Genomic DNA, 21,820 nt, shown 5'->3' on the forward strand with positions numbered 1-21,820 from the left:
ATTTATTTTGTTAGTCAATTTCATTTCATGTATCCTTGAAACTCGGATAGAGAATGATACTGTATCAAAGCAATATTATTTTGTTGCTAATTTCAAAGCCATTATTTCTAGTTACTTGGATGAAGAAGAAAGCAATTGAGAAATAGTAAAATAAAATAAATTCTTAATTTTATATATTTTCGGTCAATATTGATTTTTTTCAGATTTTCCATCATGGACCGTAGGCATAAAAATCATCGAAAATAGTATCTTCCATACTAAATCTGGGAAGTTCATAAAATTCATTTTCAGAATCTGCATATTATGTGGTCTTCATAAGATCAATGACAAAGAATGAAAAGTAAATATATTTCTTTATCTTAATTTAAAGAAAAAATGATAATCCTCAACTTGCATTACACTTTTTTCTCATCTTTTCTTCATCCATCTTCTCTGCATGTGCCCCTGTATTTATCACAGTGCCACTGTTTAAAATGTTGCAAAGAAGTACAATTAAACATCAAATCTTATCCTCACCTCATGTCACAATTTAAAACACGTAGACATGATTTCAAAATATGGTATAAAAACACAAGACCTTGGAGTGGATTGTGTACTGTCAAAAAGTATCCCTTTACCATTTTGCACATGATTTCCTAGAGGAGTTCCACAACGCTTCTTATCACACAAAAAGGTACAAAGAAATACATCAACTTATTGCATAACAAATTAATATTTCGACTTGTAGAGTACTCACAAAACTGTGGGATCTGTACCAAATCAAAAAGCTGGACAAATTATAATTATAACAAATTATAATTATAAAGATGAATTTAAAACCGATAAACATGTAAACATATTACTTGTATCTTTAAAAATCATGCTACATCTGTTGTTTCCATTAACAAATCAAGTGTTTCGCTTGAAAATGTCCGAAAATGATGCTCTTCATATACTATTCTCTGTAACGAATAAATTGAGGAGATCTAAAGAGTAAAATTGCAACAGAACGGAATCAAAGTTGTTTTCTTATTATTACAACTGAACATAATCAAAGTAGATAGATGCATATATGAAACCAACTAACAGTGGCAACATATAATATAACCAACATTAACCAATACTAAAAAAGCTCCGCCTGATCAGCTTCTCAATTTATCTATTGAAACTACCTTCTGAATTGTTATATAATATTTCTAGTGCAAAATATTCTGAGTTGAAGTTGCAAAACAAAAAATTTATAAAACTAATACAAAGGAGAGACATTTAATTTGAGAAGTGTACTATCATAGATTGTAAAGAAACACAGGGGACCGGTAATATATTGAAAATGTCCTGCATAGGTTTGAAAAGAGAACATAGATTAGCTTTATATGTACAGAAAATCTCTTCACACACTAAAGATTCATAAAAGTTAAAATACGTAACTTTGAAAGAGTGTAAACCTCGTGAAAGAAGCAGACCTGGTAAAACTTAACAACCTAGACATGGTGACCATAGAACAAAATCCGGTAAAAGAGTGTAAAATGCAAACAAAAAAAACTTAAATTTCCTAGCAATCTACAACAAAATTTGTACAAATTTTTGTCAAATTATAAAAAGCGCAAACACTTCAAATCATCTTGAAACAATGCATCTAAAACACAAATAATAATTCAAGATTATGTAATTAGTATACATGTTCTTTAATGCGCGTAGATTATCAGGTTAAACCTGCAAAAACAAAGAGATGAATAAGAGTAAGAAATATGAGAGATTTGTAGACTTAAGCTTGCAAAACCAAAGTTAACACATCGCAAATTAAGAATAAGAGAATTATAGAAAGACAAGCTTAAATTTGAAAGATAAAAAGGAAAAAAGAGAACCTCAAAGAAGATAACTATATGAGAATTTGAAATTTGAATTGTGATGGAGGGTTATAGCAGTTATAGGCTACACACGTGATTGGAGTAGTGGTTCAGAAAGCAGTTGTGGTTCAGAAATTTGATGTTTAAATCATGTTACCTGTTCTTAAGTGAGCAAAACCAAGTCAAACCTGCAAAAACAAAGATGCTGAAAATGTATAAAGCCAAACCAAATCTGAAGACATAAATCTACATCACAGAAGCTAACACATCGCAATTTAAAAATAAAAATACTACAAATAACAACTCAACACACCCACTCTTAAGTGTATCATACACTATATTTTTCCTGAAAAATACCCCAAGTTAAAATTGTCAAACACAAGTTGAGTAGAGCCATTTTTTAAATTTTAAAAGCTCAAAGTGAGCAAAGCACCTCCAAAAATAGCACCATATGAAACCAAGTCACAGTTTTCACACTAACCAATACTAAAAAGAAATTGCAGAAACTTGTACGAAAATGTAGAAAAGGTAAACAACTGAAATAATTTACAAACAAAGTATCCAAAACATAATTGAAATTTCAAAATTAATTAGATTACATATTCTATAATAAGATAAACCTAAACAGTAAGAGATTTAGGGAAAACCTTAAATAATCTACAAACAATGTGTTAAAAAACACAATTAATATTTCAAAAGTAATTAGGTTACCTGTTCTTTAATAAGTTAAACCTGCAACAACAAAGAAAAAAAAAGAGTTTAACAATTATAGATTTAGACATAAAATTGCAAAGGTAAAGCTAACACATCACAAATTAAGAATAACACTATTAAAATCGGATCCGGAATGTCAATAAAAAACTGAAGCTTGTAGAATTGTAGAGAAAAAACCTTGAATATGAAAGATAGAGAGGGGAGAAGTGAACCTGAAAGAAGGTTTGTAGATAAATTTAAAGTTTGAATTCAAATTTTGAATTGTCAAGGAGTGTTTCAAATGACCTGTTATTATGCTTTTTCAGTGTATAGGCAGATGTAGCCTGCAGGTATGGTGCACACGTGATTTGAGATGAAAAATAATAGCTCAAAAAGCAGTAGAAGTTTAGATGAAAGGGATGTAAGATTGTAAAATATATCAGAAAAGGGCATTTGATGTAATGGTTCCAATGTGTAAAATTAATGGCATTTGTTGTAATTATAGATGAAGGTTAAGGGTATGGGGTGTAAAAAAGCTTGTTTTGGAATCAAGATTTATTATATAGATAGATAGATAGATATATTGACATTCATACGGTTGGATCATTCATAATAATTTTTTTAAAAATCAAAACATCAATATAGGATTAAAGACTAGTTAGAAATACTGGTGAGACTACTTGTTAACTGTTAAAATAGCAAACTAGGTAAATTTATTTTTTTACAAAAAATTTGTGATATCATTAATATATATAGATCTTAACATATGTACGGTTGGATTATTTATATATATATTTTTAAAAAAAAATGAAATATGAACATGGGACTAAACACTAGTTAGAAGTAATATTTAAACTATTAGTTGATTGTTAAAATTGTTAGATATATTTGAGATGTCATGTCTAATATGTTTCATGTTTAGTTTTCAGATCTTAACAAACAGGAAATATCAGGACTTACTGGAATCAGTACTTACTGGAAGTCAGAAGATAGATATCAGAACTTAAGGTCATATCATAACTTAAGTACGGGAGGACTTACAGTTAAGGAAGGAAGCTGATTTACAGGATAGAAGATCGAGACTAAAACAAAAGAAGATATGCATGGAAAGAGTTAGAAAATAAGAAGACTTGTATAAGATATTTGATTGATATATTTTAGGAGACAGAATTATATTGCATATCAATTAGAAGTTATCTTGTAACTGTGTACTATATAAACATAGATATAGGTTTACACCATATTTGTTATCATTATCGAGAATATCATACATTGTAACCTAGCAGCTCTTAGTGATATTTGTTCATCACTGAGAGAGAACAGTTCCATTGTAATAGAGTTTATTATATTGAATATATATGTTTACTGTTACTTGTGTTCGAAATCGATTTGATTGTATTCAACACTGTATTCAACCCCATTCTACAGTGTTGTGTGACCTAACAATTGGTATCATAGCTTATCTGTTAACACACATACAGTAAAGATCCAAAACAATCATGTCTGAAGAAGCAGAAACTCCAACCACGCCCACTAAAACTGAAGAAACTCAAAAGATTCAAACCCACAGTCGATATGAGACTATTAGGGTTCCTATACTGAGACCTTCTGAGTATCCCATATGAAAAGTGAAGATGGCTATGTTTCTGGAACCTACATATCCTGAATACCGTGACAGAATTAATGAAGGACCACATAAGCCAACCAAACTCTCTGTTGTAGTTGCAGATCAGCCAACAAAGACCATACCAAAAGAGAAAAGTGAGTATACAGCTGAAGATATCTCATCCATTGCCAAGGATGCAAAGGTAAGGCATTTGCTGCATAGTGCCATTGATAATGTCATGTCAAATAGGGTAATTCATTGCAAGACTGCAAAGAAGATACGGGATGCTTTGGAGATAAGATGTAATGACTGGGAAATTTACGTTTATATTATATCAGAATCATAATAAATAAGGTGTGTTAATGTGTCATTTATGTGTGATTATCTGTTAAACCCTGTTTGTTATGTGTTACGTGCATTTCGTGTCATTTCTGTATTTTTAAGGTATTTTTCAGATATTTTATTATGCATTCATCGTTTTCATTTCAAACGTTTTATGACCCAAACAATGATTTTAAAGCCAGTATTTCAAATAAAATAATGGGCCTTATTTTTCATCAAATGGCATTTACAATCGCAATATTCTGAACATCTAGAAATTTTATAAATTTTCTCGTTTTACGAAAAATGACTTTTCTGGGCCCCATTGGGTGTCAAAAAACCCCACAAAAATCACATTTTCATTTTTATAAAATTATAGGACTTTCATTTATATTATTTCTTTGCAATTTTGTATTATTCACAATTTTTGGGAAATTTTGGCATATATATTGTATATATAAAATATTTATAAATTAAATTTTAATACTCAAAAATTATAAAATTAGGGGCCTATTAATTTTAAAAAGTGTAGAATTAGGGCCTTAATTTTAATTAGGAGTATTATTTTTACTACTATAAATAGCGTAATTTTTATTTAATTAATTATAATTAATCATTAAAATCTGCAAAATTAACAAAATTTTCTGAAATCGGGTCGGGAAGAACAGATTCGGGTCGAAGAATTAAACCGTGATTTTGATCTGATTACATCACCAAATCAAGCAGTTCGAGTATCCAAATCAAAGGTTTTGATCTGTTCTTTCTGTTTTTAGCATCAATTTCACGTTTTAATGCGTAGTTTTTGATTTTCGATTTCTAGGGTTTATGCTCGAATTAGGACTTTTTGATTCTAGGGTTATTTTGATATTTTGATGATTGATATAGCTTTGTTAGATGATTTACATTCGATTCATGGTGTTTAATTGAACAAACGATGTCTGGATAGTGATTCACGATTTCCAGGGTTTATATCGAATTTTCAAAACACAACTCGATGATTTTTGTGAATATTTGGTTCCTGATATGTTAGGGATTTGATTATATATGTTCTTAGCTTTGATTTGCACTATTAAATGTTAAGTTTTATGTACAAATGAATGATTTGGATTTTTGGCCGGAGTTCATGTTGATTTTGATCGGAAAAGATGAACCAGGAATGATTCTGTGATGTTTTGGCCGTGGTTAGATTGCTGTGTTGATTTGCAATAAAAAGCACTCAAAAACAGCACCAAACGGTGTTGATTTGAGGCTGATCGGAGTTGGCCGGACTCCGGGAACTAACCGGATTCTGGAAAAAAATCCGGTGGTGTTCTTGGCAACCCGGATGGTGACCCGATTGACCTGTGTGGTTGACCCGGTTTTGATCCATTTCTGACAGATTCTGGTTTCTGACAAATGTTTCTGTAATTTATTTTACTTTTATTTTTATTTTAATTATAAAATCAGTTTTATTTATTTTGTAAATTAATTAATTAATTATTTAATTAAGTGATTTATATTACAAATAATTCTGAAATATATTCTAAAAATCAGATTTAATTATTTTCTGAATTATTATTTATTTATTTATTATTTATTAATTATTTAAAAATGATTAATTATTTTGATAATTAATCAAATAATTTTTCAATAAATCATAATAAATTCATTTTAATTCCAAAATTATAGAAACATCATTTTTAATTCTGTTTTTTCTTAAATAATGATTTAAAAATTATTTTTGAGTTTTAAAAATTAATAATAATTATTTATAGTGAATAATAAATGGAATTATCAGTATTTAATTGATAATAATTAAACCGTTAGTCCGATTCGCGTGAAACGAAAGCCTGTTGACTCATAAAAATGGATTCTTTTCATTAAAAATAATACCAAAGCTTAATTTCTTCTAGAAATTTGTTGATTTTATTATCTGTTTGATTATCAGTCGAGATACGTGCCGAGACGAGTCCGAAAAATTCCGGAAAAATGGGAAACGAGTCAGATAACGATCAGTTGAGCGATCAGGGAGTCGATTTTGGTTCTAAAAATTATTTTAACCATAAAAAATGATTATGTGCTTATGTGCTTATGTGTATTACGTGGTTAATTGAGTCTTAATTGCTAATAAGTAATACCTGAGTCATTCATAAGCGCATGGGTAGATGTTAGGAACAGTGTGAAGTCGATTCAAGATACAAATAAAGTACGACGTGACTTAACCAGTCTGTTTTGCCAACAGAAGCTAAGCCAGCCAGGCAAGTTGAGTCAGTATTAGTCCAAGGTGATAGACGAAAGTGATCTAATTGTAGTGAGTCGCGCAGAAGGCAAGTTTTTCCCCTATTCTACTTTCAGAATAGTGATATTGATTCAAATGCTTATCACATTTGCACTCTTTTAATTATTGTTCTTAATCACTGATACACACCTGCTATTCCTTTGTTCATATTTCATTTCGATTCTAGATTTCTCCGTTTCTTTGAATACTTGGTTCATATTACATTGATGATACATTGAGATTGATATATTCTGGTGATTAGAATATGTCAAAGCATACCGATTGTTCCGGTTGCTAAGCGATGGACTGGATAATGATATTTTGGGATTGAGTGTGTCTTAATCCTGAGAACCGGAATGACTGGTGCCTCGACGTGGGCCGTAGTGCCTGGGGACCCGACTGGATCTATATATTAAGATATGGATCTGCATTATATTCTGACTGATCAACAGAATATAGATGTGAACTTGTGTCCAGTTTAGTTCATTTGTACTCGCCAGTAATGGCCTTCTTTCTATTCTCGTGGGGTTACATCTTTGCAGTATACCCGGGATGACGGATTCATTTAAAATGCTTTAACACTGTTTATATTTTGTGGACTTGTTGAGCAATTTTTGGCTCACCCCTTTTGTTGTTATTCACCTTATTATTTTCAGTTAAGAAGGAATATGAAACCAATCATGACTCAAGTGGTAAAGAAGCGGGTCAAGCCTTGGGATCCTCTCATACCCAAGGTGTTGATCCCAATCCAGGAAGAAAGCTTTGAGTTGCCCGAGCAGGTGGAGTGTTGATAGATAGTGTGTGTGTTTGAATAAAAGCTGAACTTAGTTAAAAATGAAATAGACAATGGTCTGTAATAAAGAGAGTTTGTGAGACTTTGAATGTTGGTTTGTAATAAAAGTAGTTAGTGGTTCTTGTTTTCACACTTCAACCTAAAAAGATCCTGGTTAGTGTTAAAGGGGTTTAATTTTATTTCTTTATTAATTGTTAATTAGATTGAACAGGTTTGGTGATTAGCTAGTAACCCCCAGACTTATACCCCGGGTCTGGAGGGCGTTACACAAGATGCCAGGGAACTGATGTAATCAAGAAGAACATGAGGACTATACTCACTCAAGAGTATGAGTACTTTGACTCAAAAGCTGATGAGTCGTTAACTGACTTATATGACGGGTTTGTCAAACTCTTGAATGATCTGCCACTGGTGGACAAGGAATATGATCTTGAAGATTAAAATCTAAAATTTCTTTTAGCTATTCCTGAAAGTTGGAATTTAAAGTCTACTACTATAATAGACAACTATGCTCTTGATGAAACTACTCTTGATGAAATTTATGGTATGCTCAAGACTTATGAACTTGAGATGGATCAAATAAGCAAGAGGCATGGGAGAACGTCAAGGACAGTTGTTCTTAAGGCTGAGGAGGAATCCCCCAAAGTGGTTGTCTCAAAGAAAGGCAAAGGAAAGGCTTTCATCATAAAGTCTGATTCAGAATCATCAAGTTCTGATGATAATTCAGAAACTGAAAGTTTACCTAAAATAGATGTTGATGAAGAGATGATGAAATTGTGTGCTCTTATGGTGAAGGGCATTACAAAGATAGCCTCCAGGAAATTCAGAAAGGGAAAGAAGTTTTTCAGGAAAGGTGGAAGTTCTGATAAGAAAGGGTTCAGAAAGTATGAAGGCAAAAGTGCAAAGTCTGACAGAGGAGACAACTCAAATGTCAAATGCTACAATTATGATGAAAGAGACCATATATCTCCTGAATGCAAGAAAGGAAAGAGTGACAAAGGCAAGGCACTTGTCACAAAGAAGAAAAGCTGGACAGACTCTTCAGATTCTGAAAATGAGGTGAATTATGCTTTAATGGCAAATGCTGATGGCAGCCCTGAAACTGCTGAATTGAAGGTACCTCAAACAACTTATGCTTTTCATACTGATAATATTACTGAGTTGAGATTATATCTTAAAACCATGTTTATTAGTTACAGAGATCAAACTTTAACATATGAAAGATTAACTTCTGAAAATCTTGCTTATAAGAAAAGGAATGACTATTTAGAAAAGGAGTTAGTTACGTTCCATCAAACTCAAAAAGAAAGAGACGATGCTTTTTATGTTAGAGATGAAGTGCTAAAATTGAATCACTCTCTAAAAACTGAGTTAGAAAAAGAAAAAGAGATTATCAGGACTTGGACTAACTCTAGCAGAACAACTCGGAATTTATTAAGTAGTGGAAACTGGAAAGAGGGCTTAGATTATGGAGATGATAAAAGTGAAAAAGGAACTGAACAAATTGAGCCAATTGTTGTTAAACAAACTGCTAAGCCAAAGGTAAATCCTGTTAAGTTTATAGCTAAAACTGTAAAGTCTGATTCTGAAAAGATGAAAGAGTCTGTAGCAGAAGTTAAGGAAAAGTCAACTTCCGACAAATTAGAACAGGATAAACCAGCTGAAGTTAACATAGGCTTAATGACTAAGAAGCAGCTTAAGCATAAGCTGAAAGAAATAAGGAATGTCAATAAGGTAAAGGCAGCTAGGAAAAATAGGAATGGAAAGGAAGGTGTGAATAAAAGAAATAATTATATGCCTGTTCCTAATGCTCCTAGAAAGAAATGTTATAACTGTGGAAACTTTAACCATCTTGCTTCTTTTTGCAGGAAGAATAAGAATATAAACTCTTTACCTCCTAAGTCAGGAATTAAGAGTCAGTCTGTTAGGCTTAAGCCACAAAATCTTTTTTTTCATTGTGGTAGTTTATGCCATTCCATTTATACTTGTAAGGAATATCATAGTTTGTACTATGATTATTATCAAATAAAACCTTCTTTGAAGAAAGTTACTTTAATTCCTTCGAGTGTAAAGTCTGATGCAAAGTCTGATATAAGTTCTGATAAACAACATCTTAGCATAAAATCTGATATTAAATCCGCTGCAAATTCTAAAAAACTTAAAAAGGCCAAAGGATCCAAGCAAGTCTGGATCCTTAAAACTAATTATTAATGGTCTTTGTGATTGCAGGGCAACAGGAAAGATATCCTAGTGCTGGACAGTGGATGTTCAGGATATATTATAAAGCCCTGATATCCGACTTTGTGGAGAAAGCTGGCCCAGGAGTTTCTTATGGAGATGGCAATATGGGAAAAACTTTGGGATATGGCAATATCAATCATGGGAATGTCATCATTGAAGCAGTAGCTCTTGTCTCAGGACTTAAACACAATCTGCTAAGTGTGAGTCAAATCTGTGACAGAGGTTATCATGTGGATTTCTTTGAAGAACACTGTGAAGTTGTAAGCAATTCTACAGGCAAAGTGGTTCTGAAAGGCTACAGGCATGGTAACATTTATGAAGCCAGACTTTCAACAAGTACTGATGGTTCTGCAATCTGTCTGTTGAGTAGAGCATCAATTGAAGAAAGCTGGAATTGGCACAAAAGACTCTCTCATTTAAATTTCAACAACATAAATGAGCATGTAAAGAAAGATCTTGTGAGAGGACTGCCAAAATCAGTATTTGCTCATGATGGCCTTTGTGATTCATGTCAAAAGGCAAAATAAAGAAAATATTCATTCAAGAGCAAAACTGAATCCTCAATTCTTGAGCCTCATCACCTACTGCATGTTGATTTATTTGGTCCAGTCAATGTCATGTCTATTGCAAAAAGAAATATGCTATGGTTATAGTGGATGAGTTCATAAGGTACACTTGGGTGTATTTCCTGCACAAGAAGAATGAAACTGCATCAACACTAACTGATCATGTCAGACAGCTGGATAAGTTGGTCAAAGATTCTGTTAAAATTATAAGAAGTGATAATGGCACTGAGTTCAAGAATTCAATCATGGAAGAGTTCTGCAAAGAGCAAGGAATCAAACATGAATTTTATGCACCTGGAACTTTGCAACAAACTGGAGTTGTAGAAAGAAAGAACATGACTCTCATTGAAGTTGCACGAACTATGCTTGATGAAGCAAAGTTACCAACCTACTTTTGGGCTGAAGCTGTGCAGACTGCTTGTTTTACACAGAATGCAACACTCATAAACAAGCATGGATAAAAACCATATGAGATGGTGAAGAAAAATAAGCCAAATCTGAAATACTTTCATGTATTTTGATGTAAGTGTTTTGTTCTTAAGACTCATCCTGAACAGCTGTCAAAATTTGATCTAAAAGCTGATGAAGGATTTTTTGTTGGATATCCACTTTCCACAAAAGCCTTCAGAGTCTACAATTTAAGAACAAGGGTTGTCCTGGAATCTATCAATGTATCTTTTGATGATAAGAAGATTACTGGACTTGAAGATTTCAATGATCACGATCAGCTGAGATTTGAAAATGAAGACTTAAACTCTGATCCTGTAAGTTCTGACGGGTTAAGTTCTGATGTCATTAAAACTATGGTAACAACTTCAAAGGAAAATGCACCTGTCCAGGGGGAGCAAGCTAAAGATCCTACCATAACTCAAGACTCTGAAGAAGCATCAAAACCTATCACTGGCTCTTCAAGTTCTGATTCATCAGGTTCTGATGAGCCAAATTCTGATAATTCTGGAAATTCTGATTCTTCAAATCCTGAAGGATCCAACTCAAATGCTGAAGTCTCAGAGAGCATAACTACATGGGGAGCATCAGAAAATGTTGATGGAGATAACATGGATCATGGGGGAGGATCCAGTTCTAGAAGTCAATTTCAATCTGCAAGGAAGTGGACCAAATCACATACACCTGACTTAATAATTGGAGATCCTGAAGCAGGTGTCAGAACTAGAACTGCAACATCAAATGAATGTCTCTATCATCCTTTTCTATGTCAGACTGAACCAAAGAAAGTGGAAGAAGCTCTTCAAGATGCTGATTGGGTGCAAGCAATGCAGGAAGAGTTAAATGAATTTTAAAGAAACAAAGTCTGGACCCTAGTGCCAAGACCAAAGAACAGATCAGTTGTTGGCACAAAGTGGGTGTTCAGAAACAAAACTGAAAGTGATGGCATAATTACAAGAAACAAAGCAAGGCTGCTTGTTAAGGGTTACTCTCAACATGAGGGTATTGATTATGATGAAACATTTGCACCAGTTGCTAGATTGGAAGCCATAAGAATCTTTTTGGCTTATGCTGCTCACAAAAAATTTAAAATCTTTCAAATGGATGTAAAAAGTGCTTTTATAATAGTGAATTGGAAGAAGAGGTGTATGTTGAACAACCTCTAGGCTTTGTAGATTTAAAATTTCCAAATCATGTCTACAGGCTTGACAAAGCACTTTATGGCCTTAAGCAAGCTCCAAGAGCATGGTATGAGACTTTAGCTCAATTCCTTCTGAAAAGTAGATTTCACAGAGGTACAATTGATAAAACACTGTTCTACCTCAACCATGGAAAGGACTTACTTTTGGTACAGATATATGTTAATGATATCATATTTGGTTCTACAAATGCCAAACTCTGTGAGAGGTTTGCAAAGCTAATGATGTGAAGATATCAAATGAGTATGATGGGAGAACTCAGCTATTTTCAGGGACTTCAAGTCAAGCAAAATGAAGAAGGTACTTTTATCTGTCAATCTAAGTACACCAGAAATCTACTGAAGAAATATGGAATGCAAGATTGTTCAACTGCATCCACTCACATGGCCACTGCAACCAAGTTAGATAAAGATACTGGTTCATCAGTAGATATTACTAACTACAGAGGTATGATTGGCTCATTACTCTATTTAACTGCAAGTATACCTGATATCATGTATGCTACCTGTCTTTGTGCAAGATTTCAGACTGATCCAAGAGAACCTCACTTAATAGCTGTGAAAAGAATTTTCTAGTACCTTAAGGGTACAGCTGATCTAGGATTGTGGTATCCTAGAGAATCAGATTTTAAGCTAATAGGTTACTCAGATGCAGATTTTGCAGGATGCAAAATAGACAGGAAAAGCACTAGTGGAAGCTGCCAATTTCTTGGAGGCAGATTGGTTTCTTGGTTTAGCAAGAAACAGAAGTCAATTTCCACATCAACTGCAGAAGCAGAATATATTGTTGTAGGAAGCTGTTGTGCATAGATTCTTTGGATGAAGAATCAGTTATTGGATTATGGGTTAGAATTTTCTAAAATCCCTATTTACTGTGATAATCAAAGTGTTATTGCTATGACAGGTAATCCGGTTCAACACTTAATGACAAAGCACATCAGCATTAGGTACCATTTTATAAGGGAACATGTGATGGAAGGTACAGTGGAATTGCATTTTTGTTCCAACCGATCAACAACTAGCAGATATCTTCACAAAACCACTATATGAAGTTACCTGTACAAGACTGGTAAATGAACTTGGAATGGTTTCAGGTTTTTTCTCTAAATCTGCTTAGTTTTTGTTCTCATGCATCAGATTTTATGATAAGTGTTTACAGATTATTTTATTCTCATATAAGTTGTGCTTTAATTGAAATACATTAAATGTTGATTGTTATCTGATGTGGATCTTTATACTCTGATAGTGATTTGAATGTTTTGTGACTATTCAATCCAATGAGGATATATGTGCTAGATGCTGACATAGTAGTCTTTAACATACTAGAAATCCCATGTATGAATTAGTTGTTTATGTGGAAACTCATTAACAGAAGCAAATTCTGATATTGAGCTCAGTCAAGTTTACTTTGTGTATCTTATTACTAAGTCACAAACTAGATTCTTGCTTCTTATCTGTCAAATTCTGATATCAGTAAATATTAAGGATGAACTAAATGCTGATAAGCCTCACTTTTCAAAAGAAAATAAAAGAATAATAAAAGTCAGGTACTCCTTTGAGATCTAAAGAAAATAATGTGGAAGGGAAGACCCAAGTGCATTGCTGGTATTAAGTAATATGCATTAGAAAAGCAAATAAATTTTCTTGGCGACTTTTCACATTCTCTGATTACTGGAGAAATACTCTGATAATAGCATAAATTCTAATAAGCAGTTGTGACTCACTTACACTGAGAAGCCACTGTAAAAAGGAATTTCAAAAGATGCATAAAATGAGCACAAACAGTTGAGGTGGACTCTAGCATAAATTTGTTCTATAGTAGATTCATGATAAATGACAGATTTTAAGCACTTCTCTCAGTTATGCCTTATTTCTAAGATGTACTAAAGTTTATCAGACTTTAATCTTTATATGATATTCTGCTAAATGCACACACTATCACTCTATATGAATGATGAAAATTACTGTGGTGATTAAGATATTTTTGACAAACAGTTAAGTGTCATTTGCATAAATTCTGAGGACAAGTTCTGATGATTAAACTCTGAATAATCCAGTCAGTTTTTGTATGAAGAATCACAGAAAAAGATGCTCACTGTTTGAGCTGGTAAGCCATATTCTGATGACTGTTAAAATCTGATATAAGTTAAAGTTCTGATATTAAATCCTGATGGAATCCTTGATGCTTACGTGGCATTATTCTTTACTTGACTTATTTTTGGTAAAAACTGAAACGGTCATAGTTAATCAGAATATAATTAGGTGAGATAAAAATAGTCATAATCATTTGGGTTAGTGGTAAATGTGTTTGGTTTGAAAAACTGCATGTGTAAAGTCATTATTACTTATTTCTCGTGCCCATTAACTCCTGCTTTCATTTTTCTGACTGTTCTTGTTACACATTAGTCTAGGGAGACGAGGCATCATTAATTTTACACATAACCATTAATCAGTCCTCTAGTCCCTTGATTTTTCTTTGGTTATTTAACCAACATCTCATCTCAAACAAATCATCGTCTATTCTCACACAATATCATTTTCTCTCTTGGTAAATTTTCACCATTTTCTTCCTTCATCAAAATGGTTCTTGTCAACATGTTCATGAACTATGACACTTTCAATGTCGAGTTTAGCTGTGATAACTGGGAACAGGAATGGCACATCACTGCCATTTCTGCTGAGATATGGAACATGATTCCACAAGAGGTTCAGACGAATCTCTTGTTCTTCCAGATGGACTATCAACTCCATCTAAATCACTTGGAAGAAAAAAGGAGGGAGGCTCTTCTTCAGCAAGAACGGATCATCCGTCTTGTAGTGCTCTTTGTCAGCAGCAGGAGGAACTAGTCGATAGGTTTTCTTCTAGGACTAAGGCTGTTGATGTTCACTATCTTAGAATAGGATTATCTTGTAATCTTTTGCGTGTAATCTATAAATTTCATGAATGTACTCTTTGGATATTTTAATGAAATTTCCTTTGATTGCAAGATTTAATCTCTGTTCTCGCGTACTATGTGAATGTGAATGTTATCATTGAAACCTATTAATATTTACTTCATCCTCTTAAACTGTATTTCTTGATGAATGTTTTGATTAACGTTGTGGATACTAATAATTTGTGCTAATTCGACCAACACATGTTGAATTTAAATCGACATATCCTAAGTGACACTGAAAATGAAGCACAGGTTCATGCTTCAGAACCTGTGACAGTTGAAGCTGAGAATGTTACTTCTCCGAAAGAAACTATATCTCAAAATTCTGATACTTTGAAGAGGAAATTTATAAGCTCTGATACTGCAACAGCAACTCCTTCATTGGCAAGGAGATTGAAGAAAATGAGGGCAAAGAGGTATAATGCTAAATCTCCATCAGAAGATACTAAAGAAGCTGAAGAAGGGGATCAGGAATCTCTGATCTCAAAAGAGCCAATTATCATTGAAGCCCTTCCAGCTAAAGCCCAAGACACTGTTTCTGATACAGTGATCACTCCTACTGCTTCTCCTGTCAGAGAGACAACGGTTGAAGGTTCAGGATTAAGTCCTGAAATTGATCTTCAATGACTGATTATACAAACTATTTTATTTTTGGAAGCTCCATCTACAATAGCTCAGCCATCTACAATCAACTCTCTAATCTTAGATGCCGAGGTACCATCTACACCAGCTCTGGAGATAAATTCTGATGCTCAGAATTTAGATGATGTTATTCCTGAATCTCCAGTTATATCACACACTCTTGTGTTGTCAGAAAATAATGAATCTTCCTCAACATCTGAAGACAGTGTTTCTGTTGAGACTCCAGCTCCCATTCTGGGAAAGGAAGAATTGATCAAGAAATTTGTTGAACAGGATGTTCATGTACCTTGGGAAGAAACTCACAGGGGAATTGAGTGGGCCAAGAAGTGGAATGAATCAGATTTTATTCCAAGCACCAAAATTCTGACAGAACATGTGTCAAAAGCTGATGAGTTATTATCAAATTCTTATTTCAAGACTCAACTCAAGGTTACAGCTATGAGTACAAGAAGTCTTCATGGTCTACATTCCATTACTCATGATAAGGTTGATATACTAAAGGAAAATGCTGATAAGCTAGATCTACAGATCAAGCTTGACAAGAACATATATATCAGACCTACTCTTGAGAAAATTGAAGCCATTGAGAAGATTCAAGAGAAGCAACATGCCCAAATTACCGAGGTCCTACAAAATCAAGCTTCTCAGAAAGCTCAATTGGATGAGATCCAATCTTCAGTTAAACTTCTTCTCTCTCTCTCTTACTTAATGATGATGCCAAAAAGGGGGAGAAGGTAGTTAAGTCCAAATGCTCACCTACTCAAATATTGAAGAAGAAGGATGACAAAGGTGATGACCAGGGAAACTCTGATAAGAGCAAATGTCAAGGAAAAGTTCAAGGAAAAACTTCACAGAAAGTAATTTCTGATGTTAGCAAATCTTCTACACAGAACAAGTCAAGTTCTGATAAGCAAAGTCTGATGTTAAGTTCTGATATCCTGATTCAGTCAGGATCTAAAGACTCTCAGAAGTTTATACAAACTCTGAAGCTAAAGGGGAAGCTAACTACTGTTTATTACAAAGATCCTAAAATCCAGACACTTGATGAGGAGATAGCTAGAAGATTATTTCTGAAATAAAATCCAGGAATGTATTTGGAAACTCTCAAGAAGGAAGAAGCTTGATTTGCAGCTGAGAAGACAAATCTTAAGTCTAAAGCTTCTGATGTAAAGAAACCTTCAAGGCCTAAGGAAAAAGGCATTGTGATCAAGGAAAAGTCAAATTCTGAGGCTTCAAAGTCCAAGACTAGATAACAAACTGAGATTGATCCTAAGTCAAAGGGAAAAGAAAAGGTTGGTGTGGCGCCCTCCAAACCCGGGTCAAAAGTTTGGGTCCACAACACATATACAATATATAAACCTGTATATGAAATATTATTTGCAATGACCCTGCTTTACATAACCACGGATCACAACAGGTTAAAGTATGAAAACAAGCCACAACCTTAACTTTTATTACAACGTACCAAATCCCAACTAATTTAACTTACAACCGATAAAGAGATTACTTCTACAATCTTACTATCTCACTACTGTGATAAGCTCATGCTAGCTCGATCCAACATAATCTAGAATCCTAGCTTGCACTTTAGACTGGAGAACTTCACTATCATCCATATCCTTCTTAACTATAAAATATATAAAAAAAATCGCAAGAATGAGCTAACTAGCTCAGCAAGTCATATTATCAATAACTGAGGTTAAACAATGATCAAACGAGATGATTCAAAGGAATCAAGTTTCTTGTTAAATAACTAATAGAATTGGATATTCATTTTAAGTTTTTAAAACCAAGGTTAGGCTGCTGATCAGTCACGCACTAACCCCGAGCAAAGCACACAACACTGCTCTAACTACTGGATCCAAGACACACATTGGCCTAACTTGACCATCGATATGGTCTGACCACGAATCTTGTTCACATAAAGAAAATTATCCAATTCTAAAGCAGTTCAATATGATAAACAATATAATTCATAAAACCGGATCATAATCAATAACAATAAAATATTTGTATAAGAGCATGGTGAAAATTCATGGGTACCAAAAAGGTATGTCAAAGTATATAAAAGAAGTGGCTTCCGGTCTGTAGGATAATCGGGTATTAGATAAATAATGTTTTTACAAGGTTTTAGTACTTTGATGTCACAAGGTATGGTTGAGTATAAAAGTTTCTGTATGTTCAAACAATTCTGTTCTAGTGTTTGGGATATGATGGATATATATTTGTGGAGCGGCATCGTATTTGTGTAGTTTAGTATATGGTAAATCAACAAGAAATGGTTCACAAAGAATAAGGCTTACGGCTCAAAGATCAAATGATGTGGCTCAGGTTCAAGGCTGAAGGATTCAAAGTACTTTCAATATAAAACAAAGCTATTTTGAACACTTAACAATATGTTACGAGAAAGTTTAGAAATATTTGCATTATATCTCGAAAAAGGTTGAGAAGTACTTGCCTTTTCATAATCGATTTCAACTTCACTTGTACTTGTCTAATTACTCCATTCAACAATCACTCGTCTGCTTTTCCTATGCCTCGCTTTTATCCTCTGATCACTTGCTGTATTTTCTACATGTCAATTCTATTTTCTGATCACCTGCTTCTCTTTCATATGCCTTGCTTACTCTGCTAGGCATCATAAGTATCTATTAATATTTAACTCATATAATTCTATTCGACATACACTTTTATCTACCATTCGTTTTACCCAAATCCGATTAACGGATTGAAAGTTACGCTATAAACAAGTAATCACCGAACATATAGACCGACAGTCAACCAACAAGTCACATATAACACATAACACGTCACATAATCAATGATATATCATTTATAAAGAAGTCTCGGGTCATAAACAGGTTTTCGGGTATTTAAAATGATTTTTAAAACATTTTTCGGAATTAAAACGGGTCGTTGGATCAGTTTCGGAGTAATAAACAAGATTCAGATGGCCAATTCTGGCTTCAAAATAATTTTATAATAATTATCAAGCCTTGAAAACAATTTAAAATAATATTTTAAAGTTCGAAACTATTTTTCGGAATTTTTAAATCATTTATAAATAATTAAATCCAATTAAATAATCAATTAAAATCAATTAAGAAATAATCAAACTAATTAATCAATTAATATCTAAATTAATTGATCAATTAATCAATTAAATATTAATTAAAATTAATTAATTAAGTAATTTAGATTTATTTTTAAATTAAAAAATAAATTTTAGAATTAAAATAAATGATTTTCGGAATTTTTTGAAAATAAAAAATCAAATTTGAAAATGATTTTATAAAAGAAATCCAGTTTTTAAAAGATTTTAAAACAGAAATCCAGTTCCTGAAAGTTTCAGAAACTTCCAGGTACTAATTTGCAAATCTGCCAAAAACATTTATGATTTAGGAACTTTTTAGATTAAAACCAGGTCAAAAATATAAACAAAACGGGTCAACAATCGGGTTGCCAAGAACAACCCAGACCCGCCGGAAATTTTGCAGAATCCGGCGAGGTCGGGAAGCTCCGGCGACCCCGATTAATGCTCAAATCGATACGTTCTGGTCTGGTTTTTGCTTGGAATTCATTTACAGCCTTCCCAGAAACACTAATCAAGTAACAATCATCACAAACCATGTCTGGAACACAACCTCCGGCCAAAATCGACATAAACTCCGGCGAAAATTTTAAAAGACAACTCCGTACTTATTAGGAATCGTTTGTGATATCTAAATACATGGTTCAATTGCAAATTTGATAAGAACACAAAGAACCCATCAAGATCGACTGAAAACCCCTAACAAAGATTTCCCCAAATCGAATTGAAAACATTCAAAGTAATATAAACCCTAATTTCTAAATTCCGAGAATCAAACCCAAAATTAAACATGTTATTGAACTCCAAATCAAGAGTATAATATACCAAAATGATCAGGAAAACAAGCTCTACAACATACAATCATCAAATCATACAAACAATCTCTCGTATAAAAATTCATAATTTAAATACCAATAAATTCGAATATAATTAATTAAATAGGAAATCACCTAATATTTCTGGGTTGAAATTGATGGAATATTTGGATTCTAGATTTCAGTAGCTTCGTTTTGAGTATATGTACGCCAAAATCGGATATCGATAACGCCTTCGAATTTGTGTTTGATTACGAAGAACAAAATATAATTATAGTATTTTCTCTGTAAAAACTCTGTAAATACTGTTTGCAAATGATTTCTGGTACAAAATGAAATACGGTAGAGGCTATTTATAATTATGGGAAATTAGTATCCCGTTGGATCATTCCGTATATAAAATGGTACGTTTATTTATAAAAACTGATCCAAACGGTATCGGTTTTCGAGATAATTATCCAAATCAGTATAATTTGTACTGCGGTCTTGGTCTCAGCGCCTGGTTACACGTATTACGAGGTGATAATTATGATAGTTTAATAAAAAGCTCCCGTTTATCGAAAATACGAGTTTTATTGATTTACCGAAACGAATATTATATCAAAAATGTTGCACCGGGACCCGCGCAGGACAAACCGTACGCCGGATCGAAAAAGTCAAAACATGGAAAATGCTCGGAATATTGCAATTAGGTTAGGAAGGAGTTCTCGGAAGAGTTTCAGGTCCTAAAAACGTAAAAACGGATGACGTTGGTTGGTTCCCGTTTTTATAAAATAGATTTTAAATACCTGGAAAAAGCTTTTATAAAATCCATATGATTCCTATAAATTCATAAGTCAACATAAAAATAATTAGGAAGATATGACAATTATCTATATTTTATTTGGAACATATAAAAATTGAAATACTCAATTAATAATATTTTTAAACATCCAAACACATTTAACACTTATCAAATAATTCACAGAATAGATACTGAATACATATAATAATTATCTATTAGCAACAATAATTACACGATATATCCCGGAGATTACATCCTTCCCCCCTTAAAAGGATTCTGTCCTCAGAATCTCCTAAGAAAATAAATGAGGGTACTTTTCTCTTATATCTTTTTCTAACTCCCAGGTTGACTCTTCAACCTTTGGGTTTTTCCACAATACTTTTACTAACTTTACCACTTTATTTTTCAATACTTTCTCTCTTTCTTCTAGAATCTCTATCGGACTCTCTACATATGGCAAATCTGTCTGAAGCTCTATTAGCTCCTATTCTATTACATGCTTGGAGTCTGGATTATACTTCCTAATCATCGATACGTGAAAAACATTGTGAATATGCTCCATGTGCGGAGGTAACGACAACTCGTAAGCTACTTTGCCAACGTGCTTTAAAATTTCAAAAGGTCCAACATATCTTGGGCTCGGTTTTCCTTTCTTTCCAAACCTCGTTAATCCCTTCCACGATGATACTTTTAGTAATACCAAATTCCCTTCTTCGAATTTTATATTTTTCCTTGATTAATCTACATATTTCCTTTGACGATCTTGTGCTTCTATCAATCTTTTATGTATAACTTTAACAACTTCCTTTGTCTGCTGCACTAATTTAGGTTCAAGTATTTTGCATTCTCCTACTTCATCTCAATACACTGGAGATCTGCATTTGCGTCCATAAAGGGCTTTGTAGGGTGGTATCCCAATACTAGCGTGATAACTGTTGTTGTAAGCAAATTCTACCAGAGGTAAATGCTTGTTCTAACTTCCTTTAAAATCAATAGCACAAACACGTAACATGTCTTCGATTGTCTGGATCGTTCTTTCACTCTGTCCGTCCGTCTGTGGATGGTAAGCCGTACTCATATTCAGTTCCATTTCCAAACATTCTTGAAAACTCTTCCAAAATCTTGAATTAAATCTTGGATCTCGATCGGATACGATGGACACAGGAATTCCAAGACGAACTACGATTTCTTTTAAGTACATATGAACTGACTTGTCCAGTGAAAATCTTCCATTTATAGACAAAAAATGAGCTGACTTGGTAAGTCTATCCACTATAACCCAAATGGCATCATGATTAGCTTTTGTGCTTGGTAACCCAACTATGAAATCCATGGCGATATGCTCCCACTTCCACTCTGGAACCTCCAATGGTTGTAGTAATCCACTTGGTCTCTGATGCTCTACTTTAACTCTTTGACATATATAACATCTGCCAATCCATTCCGCAATTTACCTTTTCATATCTGGCCACCAATTATTTTCCTTTAAATCTCTATACATCTTGGTACTCTCTGAATGGATTGAATACCCTGAATTATGAGCTTTCTGTAAAATTTCATTCTTCAACTCCGTCACTGGTGGAATCCAAATTCTAGAAGAAAAC

General features: G+C 33.3%; 1 long non-coding RNA gene across 4 annotated transcripts; it reads right to left on the bottom strand.

Moving 5' to 3' along the window:
- Nucleotides 1-329: 329 nt before the first annotated feature.
- Nucleotides 330-2,939, bottom strand: LOC141695233 (uncharacterized). Of its 4 annotated transcripts, none has more exons than XR_012564389.1 (4): nt 2,753-2,939; nt 2,538-2,558; nt 578-2,014; nt 330-464 (listed from the first exon to the last, which is right to left on the bottom strand). It is a non-coding gene; the product is annotated as an uncharacterized LOC141695233 (long non-coding RNA). The 4 variants fall into 4 exon arrangements; XR_012564390.1 differs by having other exon boundaries at nt 330-1,692; nt 1,845-2,014; nt 2,753-2,933; XR_012564391.1 differs by having other exon boundaries at nt 330-1,314; nt 1,408-2,014; nt 2,753-2,932.
- Between the last annotated feature and the right edge of the window lie 18,881 nt (nt 2,940-21,820).

This window comes from Apium graveolens, chromosome 11, assembly GCF_009905375.1.
Source record: "Apium graveolens cultivar Ventura chromosome 11, ASM990537v1, whole genome shotgun sequence".
Classification (NCBI taxonomy): domain Eukaryota; kingdom Viridiplantae; phylum Streptophyta; class Magnoliopsida; order Apiales; family Apiaceae; genus Apium; species Apium graveolens.